Consider the following 14857-nt stretch of genomic DNA (forward strand, 5'->3'; position numbering starts at 1 on the left):
AGACCTTATAAGAAACAAAAATCTTTATTGATGTTCAAAGGCTCCCAGGGATTCAAACATCTGTGCCCAACATGGCCATGTTTCACCTGAAAAATGGCTGCGTCAGGGGCAGAGTTACTGGAAGATCAAACACATACAAATATATTTAAAACAAAGATTCATAACTGAGTCACATCTAAATGTAATGTAAAACTTTACCAAAAATTCTCTACATCCATATCAATAAATGAACACATAAATAAAGGTAACTAGAAACTACACATGAATAAAAAAAATGTCAGTTTTTTTAAACAGGGGGAGAATGGCTTACCCAGCTGGTGTAAAACCATAGACTTCACCATGACTGGTCCAACAGATAAAAATGTAGAAGACACTGGATTGCATTTAAGAGTTAAAAGTTAACAATAAAAGATGTATACTTCCATGCTTTTCTCCTGGGTGCTTTTGTACAAAGGATAGAACAACTTGCTGTGACAGCCTAACTTATACACACTGAACATTTTCCCCCGGATTCTATAAAAACCAACCTCTTCAAAACGGCCACATTGAGCCTGCAAATAGGTGGGAAAATGTGGGGTACAAATGCAATAAATAAATAAATAAATATATAGTACGCTTAGATTTAGGTGCCAAAATTGGCGTGGATTCTATAACGCTGCACGTAACTTAATTGGTTTAACAAGGTAATGAGCGCAGATAACAGCACTTAACCAGCAATAATGAGCACTAATTGGCACTGATTAGAATTTAGATGCACAACTTGCTAAGCATTTTCTGTAACAATATGCACTGAATTTCTAAAACGCTGAGGCAAAAAGGGGTGTGGTTATAGATGGGGAAATGGGCGTTTCATGGGCATTCCAAAATTTAGGCACCTAGTTATAGAATATGACCCGGTGCACCTAAATCTATGTGCTGAGATTTACACCAGGTTTTCGTTGGTATAAATGGATGCCTGCAGATATCGGCACTGAAATATCAACTAAGCATATTCTATAATCGGCATCTAAACCTAGGTGTCGATTATAGAATACACTTACTCTGCACTGATTTCAGTGCTGATTTTTTATGTGCCATATATAGAATCTCCTCCTTTATGCATGCAATGTAAGCCCCCTGGTGGTGGAGCAAGGTAATTCACTACAAACAGAATGATGTTAATCTTTGTCATGATGTTTCTCCAAATAAACTCTACGTCAAACCAAGGAGTATAACAATGAAAATAAGTTTAAATTTTAAACATTTATACACATTAACGTTAGTATTTACTCATTTTCCTTTTACAGGGCTCTCAGAACATACCAATAACATATCATTCAATAACATTTTAAAACCACTTTCAGCATTTTCTGGACCTTCGGCCAATAATTAACCCTTTTTTCTTATGTCTAGCAGAGCAGCAAAATAAGTAATCTTCAAAAGTTAACTTTTCTTTCCCTGAAAATGATTCTTTGTGTTACACTTTTGTTTTCCAGGACCACCTTCAAGAACAAGCCTGGAATCAGGTAAATTTAACTTATTTTCCCTATCTTTGTACATTGTGTTTCTCTCTGTTTCAGTCTCTAATGTAGGAGTCACTTATCTTGGTCCACAGTCCAATTTCCTTGAAGTCTTCTCTTTCCTGCAGTAGCTGGCTTCAACTTCTGGACATCAGGTCCTTTTCACCCTACTGTCCTTACTTTAAAATCTCAATAACAAAAAACTCTTTCCCTGGGTGTGTGCTCCCTTTTAAATGTGTTTTACCTTAACATGTTACTGCCTGCATTTACTATTTTCAAAATAAACAAATAAGCATAGAACCTTAAATATCCCAGCCCACAGCATTAGCCCATTACATTCTTCCCTCACAGTCACGTCATTCCTCGGAATGCTACCTTTACAGATCTTTGAAATTTCCCACTGTCAAAACCCATTTCGCTTAACTCTCCACAAATGTGTTTCCTAAACCTCTGCTCCCTGAACTCAGACTCCATAAATAAACTGTGCTCCTCATAAAATACTTCACACATACTCACATATGTCTTCTCACCATCACGCAGGTTAGAATTTTTAAAGTAGCTCACCACAGCTGTCTCGAGACCACTGGTTGCGAGACCTTCATAGCATTAAATGTTCACAGCACTCCCTTGTCACAGTAAAACTTTCCAACATTGAAATAAATTAAAATCCATTTTACTTTTTTCCCTTGCACATACCTTTTAAAAAAAAAAACTGAAGTAAATTCTTCAATTTTAAGTCAGCACATGACCGCTTCATGGCTCTGCCATAAGCCAGCTTCCCAGCGTGTGTACACTCCTCATGTCAGATCCCACTCTTCCAGTGCACCTGTGCGCACTGTGAGTCTCTTGCCCACCTTCCGGAACCCCCAAAACTTTTATTTTCAGGGATCCTGGCCTCTTCCAATACTGCCCCGGGCAGCCCCCTCTCTTTTCCGGGCTCCAAAGCAGTCTGGCACCTCTGCAGTGGTCATGTTAAGGCCTCAGGCCCTCAATGCTTTACCCGCACATGCGTATCTGACATCACCACTAGTGCACATACAGTGACATAATTCACCAGCACGTGAAGCTCGTAGTCGCTGAACCAGCACAACTTCAGCTGCAGGACACGCTGCTTCTGAGAACTGGCACCACCGCGACACTGCCTTTAGCCACCGCTGACAAAGTACCTCAGCCAGCACCAGGTACTTTGAGAGCTACCCCAGCACCTCCAACCACCGCTGACAGACTCAACACTCTGGCTTCTCCAGCTCCTCTGCCCAACACTCCCCATGAAATATCCACATTCCCACCTCAAGCCCCACAAGATATATTTTTTAAACTTATTTAACCGGGGAGATCATGTGATGTGCTGAGAGGGGCAGACATTTGTCTGACTCTTTCTGAGGCCACGCGCTCTATTGCCATCAAAATCAGAGCCAAAAATGATTATTTGGATAGAATTCTATTACCATCTTAGCACTCGGTACATGAAAAGTCGTTAAATCACGAGAGGATTGTGAAAAATTACAAGAGGACCTTACGAGACTGGGAGACTAAGCATCTAAATGGCAGATGGCATTTAATGTGAGCAAGTGCAAAGTGATGCAGGTGGGAAAGAGGAACCTGAATTATAGCTATGTCATGCAAGGTTCACGTTAGGAGTCACGGACCAAGAAACGGATCTAGGTGTCGTCGTTGATGATACGTTGAAACCTTCTGCTCAGTGTGCTGCTGCGGCTAAGAAAGCAAATAGAATGTTAGGTATTATTAGGAAAGGAATGGAAAACAAAAATATTATAATGCCTTTGTATCGCTCCATGGTGCGACCGCACCTCGAATATTGTGTTCAATTCTGGTCGTCGTATCTCAAAAAAGATATAGTGGAATTAGAAAAGGTGCGGAGAAGGACGACGAAAATGATAAAGGGAATGGGACGACTTCCCTATGAGGAAAGGCTAAAGCAGCTAGGGCTCTTCAGCTTGGAGAAAAGGCGGCTGAGGGGAGATATGATAGAGGTATATAAAATAATGAATGGAGTGGAACAGGTGGATGTGAAGCGTCTGTTCACGCTTGCCAAAAATACTAGGACTAGGGGGCATGCGATGAAGCTACAATGTAGTAAATTTAAAACGAATCAGAGATAATATTTCTTCACTCAATGTGTAATTAAACTCTGGAATTCGTTCCCAGAGAATGTGGTAAAGGTGGTTAGCTTAGTGGAGTTTAAAAAAGGTTTGGACGGCTTCCTAAAGGAAAAGTCCATAGACCATTATTAAATGGACTTGGGGAAAATCCACTATTTCTGGGATAAGCAGTATAAAATGTTTTGTACATTTTGGGGATCTTGCCAGGTATTTGACTTGGATTGGCCATTGTTGGAAACAGGATGCTGGGCTTGATGGACCTTTGGTCTTTCCCTGTATGGCAATACATATGTACTTATGAAAGATTCTTAATCCTGAAGGGAGTAAAATGCCTGGGAAACCACAGAAAATAAAGAAGGACAAGCTGAGAATAAGCGAAACAAAGATGGCAGTGGTGGAGTCCGCTGAGGTACCGCTCTTTTCCCCATTGCAAATGCAACAACTCACGGAAGCAGCCTGCATATTGTGATAAACACAGTGTCTGCCCTTACTTGAGGAGGCCGCCAGAGGGCGCTCTACCACTGAAAACCGAGAAAATGCCCATTCTGGTCACTAGAGGGAGCTCCAGGGATCTAGCTGAGTATTGACTTGCATGGGCCAGTAGAGGGAACTCCAGGGAGATAGCTGGGGGAGTGAGAAGAGACTTCTAGACCCAGATCTTTCTGGAACCAGATGGGCGAGGTCTCAAGAGGTGGGGAGGTTTATTGGACACCTCATAAATAGCTTCCTCTCAGTAGAGGGGGGTTTTGCCCGAAGGAGAAGAGATAGGAACCCGGAGACCTGAGGAGGAAGGACTGTGTGTCCAGGACTGAATGTCCCAGGTGCTGAGGAGGAAGGACTGTGTGTCCAGGACTGGGTGTCCCAAGTGTTCAAAGGAGGGTGGACTGTGTGTCCGAGGACCGTGTGTCCCAAGTACGGAGGAGGAAGGACTGTGTGTCCAGGACTGTGTGTCCCAGGTACGGGCAGGAACTGGGTGTTTGGGGGGGCGGGGGAGGCCTGTGTGTCCCGGGTACTGAGTGAAGCTGGCTGCAAAGCCTGGGGTTAGAAGTCCCCAAAATATTGAAGTTGGAACTATGAAAGGTTTAAAATGAACAAACAGCCATGGGGTGGAGGATAGGACCGTAAGGTTAATGAGAGTAAAGAAGGTCCTATCCAGGGGTGGTGGCTGTTATACCTTGAGACCCAGGTAGTGAATTTGCAGTAAACGAATAATAGTTGGAAAGAAAGGTTCCCACGAGACTGAAGCATAGCTCTAATAAATGGAATTTGCATCTACTCAGCTAATTTGCATATTTCTGAAATCAGAGGAATCCTGGCTATATTCCAGAGAAGGGTGACCAGGGGCCCCACCAGAAGCACTGGTAAGGGAGTCGGTTACCAGGAGATACAGCGGGGAGGTGGGTCCATGACTGGGGGTTAATGAAGAGGTCACCCTGAGGGAAAGAGGAGGCCCAAACATGGAGCCCGAGTCACCGGCATCACAGAGAAGTCTAGCTTCAAGGTTGTTCACTGAAGCAAAGGGCTGGTGAGGCCAGGCAGGAGCCACTAGAGGGCCACTGCACACCTGAGAGCACCCCTGTGGGCTTACAATATCCATGGAGCCACGACTTAATAAACTGTCAGAGCAGCTCTCCAGCTTAGAGGCACTGCTCACTGAAACCACGCGACGCACCACAGAATTAGGAGTGCTTGTCGGTGGTAGAGAACAAGAGGGCATTGGCCAGTGCAAGAATCGTTCAAGACGCTATAATTTGCGCATAGTGGGATTGCCAGAAATGTTGCCAGACCACTTGCTTGGAATACTACTGGAAAAATGGCTGAGCACAGAATTTGTACTGTCAGACAGCATGGGCCCATAGAGTAGGCCACTTACAAGATGGAAGCAATCAGCTTTGTGCGGTACTGATCAGAGTCCACAATCACATTCACAAAGTGGAAATTCTCAAAGGATTTCATCAAAAGAAAGGCATCTTAAAATATGAGGGGGTTCCGATACAAATATATCAGGACTATTCTGCTGCATTACAAGAACGAAGACATTGTTTTTCTCCCATATGCACAGCTCTGCAGGAATGACAAACTAGATTTCTTTTTCTTTATCCAGCAAGAAAAAGGACAGTGGCACAGCTTTGATTCTCCACAGGATGCACAAGAATATCTAATGGAACTGAGAAACTAAGCGGAGCTGATGCAGTAATGTATATGAAAATCTTGTAACTTTACATAATTGAGATCTGCTTAATCAGGCTTTCCAGAAATGATTCAGATTGGATGTACCTTAACGATAGCGGCGCTTCTTGGAGAAAATGAAATTAGAGCGGGGGGCCTCCAACTTCATTAGTGCCATCTCCATATTCTCATCCACGTAGGTAGTGGGAATACAGTTGGAATTCAGTTGGGGAACGGGATTGGATGGGATACTGGGAGGGCAGCAAGGGGGGGGAAGCAGATAAGGGAGGGTGATGGATATGGGGGAGGGTGTGTTAATAGAGCGACATCAAAGAAACCTAGAGGGCAACCATGGGGCAACGCAATAGGAAAGGTTATTCTTCCCTCGGGCGAGGCTGGGCACTCGGAGGACATCCATTATAATGGAGTATGCTGCTATTTGTTTCCTTTGTGACTAGGGATGAGTAAGAAATTGCTTGGGGCGATTCGAGTCACTTCTTGGAATGTCTGTGGTATAACTTCCCCTATAAAACGTGCCAAAATTTTGGGAGCACTCATTAGGCACAAAGCTGATATAATCTGCCTACAGGAAACTAGATTATCTATGGAGGAACACCAAAAGCTGAAAAGGCAGTGGGTGGGAGAAGTGTACTTCTCCCCCTCAGTGGACCATCGGGGGGGAGTGTCCATATTAATTAGAAAGATGGTCTGTTGTACAGCGAAGCAGATTTTCCAGGACAAACAGGGACATTATATAGGGGTTCATTTAAACCTGAAAGGACATGAACTGGTGTTAATTGGAGTATACAGCCCCATCCCTAGAAACAATGCATTCTACAAACAGTTACTATGGGCTTTCCAGGGCTACACACATCTTCCACTGGTATTTGTGGGTGATTTCAATTCAGTACTAGACCCACTGTGTTATAGGTCAACAGGAATTTCCTCTGGTGGTGGGTGGGGACAAAAGATCTTCAATCTTTCTGTCAGAAATTGGGGTTATTGGTCGCTTGGAGGCTCCTTCACCCAGAGGAACATGATTTTACACATGATTCCAGAGCCCACCACATGTTATTCAGAAATGACTATATTCTGCTGAGCGAGCGATTATTTTCACAGGTGGGTTCAGAGGTAATAGGGACGGAGGAAATCTCAGGCCACTCATTGATATGGCTGGACCTAGAGGGGAGCCCTTACTTTTCCCAAAAATCAGGGTGGAGATTACCAAATTACCTATACCATTCCCCTGAATTCCTTTCATACCTGCAGGCACAGTGGGAGGAATTTGTCAATCATAACAAATCTCACATAAACACGCCACAGTTGTTCTGGACAACAGAAAAAGCGGTGATGCAGGGGGTTATCATTGCATATATGAGCACCTGTAAAAAGCGCTTGGCACAAGTAATTGTGGACATGAAGCATAAGTTAAGAGCAGCTAGGCGCGCACACATCGCCAGTCCCACAACTACAAATTATTATAAAATGCACCTCTCCTTCCCTTAGTCCATTCTCTCAACCCTCCAACCACTGCCTCCTTTTCTTCCTTTTCTGAAATCACTGAAGAGGAAACGTCACATCTTATTTCCTCCTCGAAACTAACTACCTGTTCCTCTGATCCTATTCCCACCCATCTACTTAACACTATCTCTCCTACTGTCATCCCTTTTATCTGTCATATCCTCAATCTTTCACTGTCCACTGCGACTGTTCCTGATGCCTTCAAACATGCCGTAGTCACACCACTCCTTAAAAAACCTTCATTGGAACCTACCTGTCCTTCCAACTATCACCCCATATCCCTACTCCCTTTCCTATCCAAGATACTTGAACGTGCTGTTCACCGCCGTTACCTTGACTTTCTTTCATCTCAAGCTATTCTTGATCCACTTCAATCTGGCTTTCGCCCCCTTCATTCAACTGAAACAGCGCTTGCTAAAGTCTCCAATGATCTGTTCCTGGCCAGATCCAAAGGTCTCTATTCTATCTTCATCCTTCTCGATCTATCTGCTGCTTTTGAAACTGTTGATCACAGCCTACTCCTTGATACGCTGTCCTCACTTGGATTTCAGGGCTCTGTTCTTTCCTGGTTTTCTTCTTATCTCTCCCAGTGTACCTATAGTGTAGTGGATCCTCCTCTACTTCTATTCCACTGTCAGTTGGTGTACCTCAGGGATCTGTCCTGGGACCAGGGGCGTATCTGCGTGGGGCCACAGGGGCCTGGGCCCCCACAGATTTCACCCTGGTCCCCCCTCCCACCGTCAACCCTCCCCCGCTGCTTACCTTTGCTGGCGGGGGGCCCCAACCCCCGCCAGCCGAGGTCCGCTTCCTCCTGCCTTTAAAAATATTTCTTCCGCTGGCGGGGGACCCCAACCCCCGCCAACCGACCCGAAGTCTTCATATTTCTTCTTCGTCCGACTCCTCCGTGGCCATGCTGTAAGTAACGCTGTTGATTGAATCCAGTTCGGAGTCCCCCCCTCCCGGCAAGGTCTAGCTACGCCCCTGGTTACAAGACGTATGAGGAGAGACTTGCTGACCTGAACATGTATACCATGTATACGACTTCCCTATGAGGAAAGGCTGAGAAGGTTAGGGCTCTTCAGCTTGGAGAAAAGGCGGCTGAGGGGTGATATGATAGAAATCTACAAGATAATGAGCGGAGTAGAGCGGACAGATGTGAAGCGTTTGTTTACACTTTCAAACAACAACAAAACCAGGGGACACAAGATGAAGCTAGAATATGGTATATTTAAAACAAATAGGAAAAAGATTTTCTTTACTCAGCATGTAGTTAGACTCTGGAACTCGTTACCGGAAAATGTAGTGACAGCAGCTGGCCTTACGGAATTTAAAGGGGGTTCGGACAGATTCCTGAGGGAAAAGTCCATTGAAGATTATTAATTTTTTTTTTTTTTTTTTGGGGGGGGGGGGGTTGCCGGGTTCTTGAAACCTGGATTGGCCGCTGTCGGAGACAGGATGCTGGGCTTGATGGACCCTTGGTCTTTTCCCAGTATGGCGGTGCTTATGTACTTATGTACCATAGAGGAAAGGAGAAACAGGAGTGATATGATACAGACGTTCAAATATTTGAAAGGTATTAATCCGCAAATGAACCTTTTCTGGAGATGAGAAGGTGGTAGAACTAGAGGACATGAAATGAGATCGAAGGGGGGCAGACTCAAGAAAAATGTCAGGAAGTACTTTTTCACGGAGAGAGTAGTGGATGCTTGGAATGCCCTCCCGCAAGAGGTGGTGGAGATTAAAACGGTAACTGGGATAAACATAAAGGAATCCTATTCAGAAGGAAGGGATCCTCAGAAGTTTAGCGGAGATTGGGTGGCAGAGCCAGTGGGGGGGAGGGGGGGCTGGTGGTTGGGAGGCGGGGCTAGTGCTGGGCAGACTTCTACGGTCTGTGCTGTGAGGATGGCAGATACTAATCAAGGTCAGGTATACACAAAAGTTAGCACATATGAGTTTATCTTGTTGGGCACACTGGATGGACAATGCAGGTCTTTTTCTGCCGTTATTTATTTATTTATTTATGGCATTTGTAGCCCACATTTTCCCACCTCTTTGCATGCTCAATGTGGCTTACAATGTGTTGTTATTAGTAGATAGTAGATTACGAGATAACAGTTAGTGTTACATGGAAAGTAGCATGATCGAGATTCAGACAAGTTAATATAAGTATAAAAATATTACTGATAGGTAAGGTGGAGATGTCATAGAAAATAGCGTAATCGAAATTCAGACAAGAACATGTTCAGAACTATGTTCAGAACCCTTATTTTATCATCCTCACTTTAATATTCCCTTATCTCTTGTTTGTCCTGTTTGTCTGTCCTAATTAGATTGTAAGCTCTGTCGAGCAGGGACTGTCTCTTCATGTTCAAGTGTACAGCACTGCGTACATCTAGTAGCGCTTTAGAAATGATAAGTAGTAGTAGTAGTAAGCCTACACAAGTCGTGCCCAAAACACACCTCCAACATACCCTCTTGCTACTTGGATGAACTCATTGAAATACATCCCAATTCTGCCTTTTCAAAATTCATGTGGCGAGAAAAACATCTATCTGGGGTTTTGTGCTGCTTTTGAGATGTTTTTCTGTTTTGAAACTGAGTGTCGTGGCAGGGCATAATCGAATGGCGCCGGCCATCTTCAGGGCTGGCTCCATAAAGGGGCAGCGCCAACCGTATTATCGAAAAAGATGAGCGGCCATCTTTTGTTTCGATAATACGGTCGGGGCCAGCCAAATGTTAACATTTAGGTCAAATGTTGAGATTGCCGGATTCAGAGATCGCTGGATTTAGAGATGGCCAGCTTCGGTTTCCGGCCATAATGGAAACCGGGCCCGGCCATCTCAAACCTGGCCAAATGCAAGCCCTTTGGTCGTGGGAGGAGCCAGCATTCATAGTGCACTGGTCCCCCTCACATGCCAGGACACCAACCGGGCACCCTAGGGGGCACTGCAGTGGACTTCAAAAATTGCTCCCAGGTGCATAGCTCCCTTACCTTGGGTGCTGAGCCCCCCAAATCCCCCCAAATCCCCCCAAACCCCACTCCCCACAACTCTACACCACTACCATAGCTCTTAGGGATGAAGGGGGCACCTACATGTGGGTACAGTGGGTTTGGGGGGGTTTGGAGGGCTCAACATTTACCACCACAAGTTTAACAGGTAGGGTGGGGATGGGCCTGGGTCCACCTGCCTGAAGTGCACTGCACCAACTAAAAACTGCTCCAGAGACCTGCATACTGCTGTCATGGAGCTGGGTATGACATTTCAGGCTGGCAAAAAAAAAAAAAAAAAAATATATATATATATATATATATTTTTTTTTTTTTTTTTTTTTTTTTTTGGGTGGGAGGGGGTTGGTGACCACTGGGGGAGTAAGGGGAGGTGATCCCCGATTCCCTCTGGTGGTCATCTGGTCAGGTGGGGCACCTTTTTGAGGCTTGGTCCTAAAAACAAATGGACCAAGTGAAGCCGGCCAAATGCTCGTGAGAGTCGGCCTTCTTTTTTCCATTATCAGCCGAAGCCAGCCATCTGGTAACCACACCTCCGTCCCGCCTTCCGTACCCAGCCAAAACGCCCCCTTTAAGTTGGCCGGCTCCGCAACGGAAAGCAGTTGGAGCCGGCCAAACTCGACTTTCGATTATACCGATTTCGCCGGGTTTGTGAGATGGCCGGCAGGTTCTAACAGTCACATTGATGTTTAATATAATGACATGTCCCAGAAGGCTTACAGTTTAAGGGTCTCATATACTAATGTGCTTTGATGTGTTAATGTATGTTAATGCACATTAATAAGACATGTCACAATCAGGCCTATTTACTAATTAAGCAAATTAGGATGCTGTAATAAGTGAGGCCTTAAGTTTCTTCCTGAGGCAAAGGAGGGTGAAAATAATTTGTTTAAGATTACAAGAAGCCTCAGTGGCCGATATGGATTTCAGTCCTGAGCTTCCCTGGTTCTCAGTTCATTGCTCTATCTGGCTACTCTTTTACTCATGAGCTAGAGGAAAGGGGAGCCAGGGTAGAAAGTACATGAATAGAGCTATCTTAGCCACTTAGCCATCTCTCTCTCCTCTGCAATCTGTTCAAAATTCTGCTGCACGATTTATATTCCGCCAGTGTCGCTATACTCATATTAGCTCTCTCCTCAAGTCACTTCACTTGCTCCCTATCCATTTCCACATACAATTCAAACTCTTCTTATTGACTTACAAGTGCATTCACTCTGCAGCTCCTCAGTATCTCTCCACTCTTATCTCTCCCTACAATCCTCCCCAGAACTCCATTCACTGGGTAAATTTCTCTTATCTGCACCCTTCTCCTCCACCACTAACTCCAGACTCTGTTCCTTTTATCTTGCTGCACCATATGCCTGGAATAGACTTCCTGATCTGGTACGTCAAACTTCATCTCTGGCCATCTTCAAATCTAGGCTAAAAGCCCACCTTTTTGATGCTACTTTTAACTCCTAACCCTTACTCACATGTTCAGTACCCATATTTTATCATTCCCTGTTTAGTAATTCCCTTATCTCTTATTTGTCCTGTTTTTCTGTCCTAATTAGATTGTAAGTTCTGTTGAGCAGGGACTGTCTCTTCATGTTCAAGTGCACAGCACTGCGTACGTCTAGTAGAGCTATAGAAATGATAAATAGTAGTAGTAGTAGTAGTAGTAGAGATCCCTGAGCTGGAGGAAGGCAAAGAAAGGAGGTTTGCAGCACTGTAAGGGGAGAGAAAAAGGAGTGAATGGGGTCTATTGGGACCCACAAATATGTTTGCCTAGGACCCAATGGACTACTAATCAAGCCCTGACTATTTTCACTCCCTGGAGGGCTGAGAAAATGCAATTCAACTGATAAAATCCTTAACATTTCTCTCCCACACTCTTTGCCTAGAAAAGGAATGCTTAGCACTCATAACACCGCGTTTCATGTGCATCTGTCAAGTTCAAAGTAGAATTCACTTGGATCCACCCAGCTCTGATTAACCCTCACATTTCAACACAATCAACCAACAAGTCAGTCATCTTGACGTACTCAACTAAAACTATGTTCTGCCTTTCAAATCAAATCATCATAGCAGTTTACAACACCACCATTGATAAAACAGAGAAGAAACAAAATACAGCCCAAGAGGAAATAGGGGAAGGGAAGAAAAAGAATGCATAGAACAACATAAAGTAACCATAAACAGTAACAAACAACCGAGATGAAAACAAAAGGGAAGAAAAGTAAAGGACTATGGAATGTTAATAATAAATAAATAAATAAAAGAGGTGACAATCTGCCTGGCAGCCTGACCCTCAACAAATCAACTGTACTAATTAAGCCTAAGGTAAATACAGACAGAAGGCATGTATCACTACACCATTCCTGAGAAAGCTTAATTAGAAAGCCATGCCGGGGGGGGGGGGGGCACCATAACTGGACAATATAGTGCTTGCTCCCGCAGTGCTGTAAATTGACCTTGTTTCTTTGGTTGTTTCCACATTTATCCAATGGGGTGGGCAAGAGGAAGGCAAAAGCATGCTCACTCCCTGTGGTTCTTCAGGGCCCAATGGACTAGCATTTGGTTCTCATCATGATGCTTCCAATGAGTGCCATGAAGGAAGCACCTTCCAAAAGAGCTGAATGCTTCTCACACCTCAATTGTCTAATCTTCTCCACCACATCTCCTGACACAGATAGAGGGCAACGTGGGAGAGGAGGCCCTCAGATGCTTCCTTAGAGCTTCTGGAGATCCACCAATCTATTGAGTTTGTTCCAGGGTTTACATTTGTTGAAATTCCTGTTTTATCAATTTCACCAACACTACGTAGGAAGTGTTGGTGCCGTAGGTTGGTGATGTTTCTTCAACTGCTCTGGTTCCCATGGCTACTGTTCTCCCAGCCCCTGTGCTGGTGCATGTGGGTTATCTAGTGCTAAGAAGATGGCACTGGAGGGCATTTGGAAGGCAGTTATGAGAACTGAAGCTACCTTATGTGATTTTGCTGTGCAAGCCTCAGAAAGTGGGGGAGCAGAAAAGCAGACTGAGTGAGCTAGAGCAGCATGTGGCTCGTCTAGGGCCTCAGGTGTACAAGGATCAAGCTTCAGGTGTAGCATTAGATAATGGCAGCTTGGCTTTGCACTTCACAATGGAAATATTAGAGAATCAATCTCCAAATTTTGCTAGACCTAGACTTCTGGCTCCAGCTGAATTGTGGAAGATGTACTTGAAGGATAATTTACAGACCCCTAAACATGAGGCTATCACTGAGGTGAAGATCTTCTATTCACTCTTAGCGAAGAAAGTGGAAAATAAGGAAGAATTAAGGAAGAAGGGCGATGGACTCCTCGGTGTCTGCTGACAGTGTCAATATTTCAGCTTTTCTGGAGTCATCTAATGAGAATCTCTCCTCTAGGGCCACTTTAATTGATAACATCTGAGGCTGATATTGTTATTATTTTCAAGAGCTATTTTAAATATAATGACATTGGGCCTGATATTCAGCACTGTTTAACTGGCCAGGAACTGCTCCTAGCTGGTTAAATAAAGCTTAGCCAGCTAACCACTAACATTCAGTGCGAGACAGCCAGTTATCCCTGCTGAATATTAGCACTTAGCGCATACCCTCGGATTCTATATAGAGCGCCTAGAGATCCGCATTGAAATCGGCGCGGATTCTATAACAATATGCACAACTTAATTGGCTTAATAAGCTAATGAGCGCTGATAACAGCACTTGACAAGCAATAATGAGCACTAATTTGCATTGATTAGAATTTAGGCACACAACTTGCTGAGTGTATTCTGTAACAATGCACATCTAAGGCACGCAGGCAAAAAGGGGCATGGTTATGGGTGGGGAAATAGACATTTTATGGGCGTTCTGAGATTTCCATGCCTACTTATAGATTATAGCCCAGTGCACCTAAATCAATGCGCTGGGATAAATGCCATGTTTTTGTTGGTGTAAATGGATGCACATAGATTTGGGCACTGAAGTATCAACTAAGCGTATTCTATAATTGGTGAATAAATCTAGGCACTGATTATAGAATAGACTTAGTCGGCACTGATTTCAGCGCCGATTCTTTTAGGCGCTATATATAGAATTGTCCGTCCCCGTCCCCCCAGCAGCTAACCAGCTATATTTATTTATTTATTTATTTATTTATTTGTTGTATTTGTATCTCACATTTCCCCACCTATTTGCAGGCTCAATGTGGCTTACATTATGCCGTAATGGCGACCACCATTTCCGGAATGAGAAATGCAAAATGGTATTGCATTAAAGTTCATAAGTGACAGAGTAAATTAAGCAGTCAAGTATAGAGAGTTCATTTCTGGAATGAGAACTAAAGTGGTATTGCGTTAAAATTCATTAGTGACAAAGTAAATGAAGCAGTCAGGTATAGAGAGTTTGGTTTTGCAATATAGCCATTTAGCTCTAGCAGTTAAATAGGACCACATAAATAGCAGTCCTATCTTTAACCTCTAGGAACTGAATTGGTTAGTGTTGAATATTGGTTTACGGGATAAGTTCAGGCGGCCAAAAATAAACCCGGAAA

General features: G+C 44.0%; 1 protein-coding gene across 1 annotated transcript in view; it reads right to left on the minus strand.

Moving 5' to 3' along the window:
* The window catches only part of SERPINB5 (serpin family B member 5), a 70050-nt gene that overhangs the window by 39066 nt on the left and 16127 nt on the right, over positions 1 to 14857 (minus strand). The window lies entirely within an intron of this gene.

The sequence above is a fragment of the Microcaecilia unicolor genome, chromosome 1 (genome assembly GCF_901765095.1).
Source record: "Microcaecilia unicolor chromosome 1, aMicUni1.1, whole genome shotgun sequence".
Taxonomy (NCBI): Eukaryota; Metazoa; Chordata; class Amphibia; order Gymnophiona; family Siphonopidae; genus Microcaecilia; species Microcaecilia unicolor.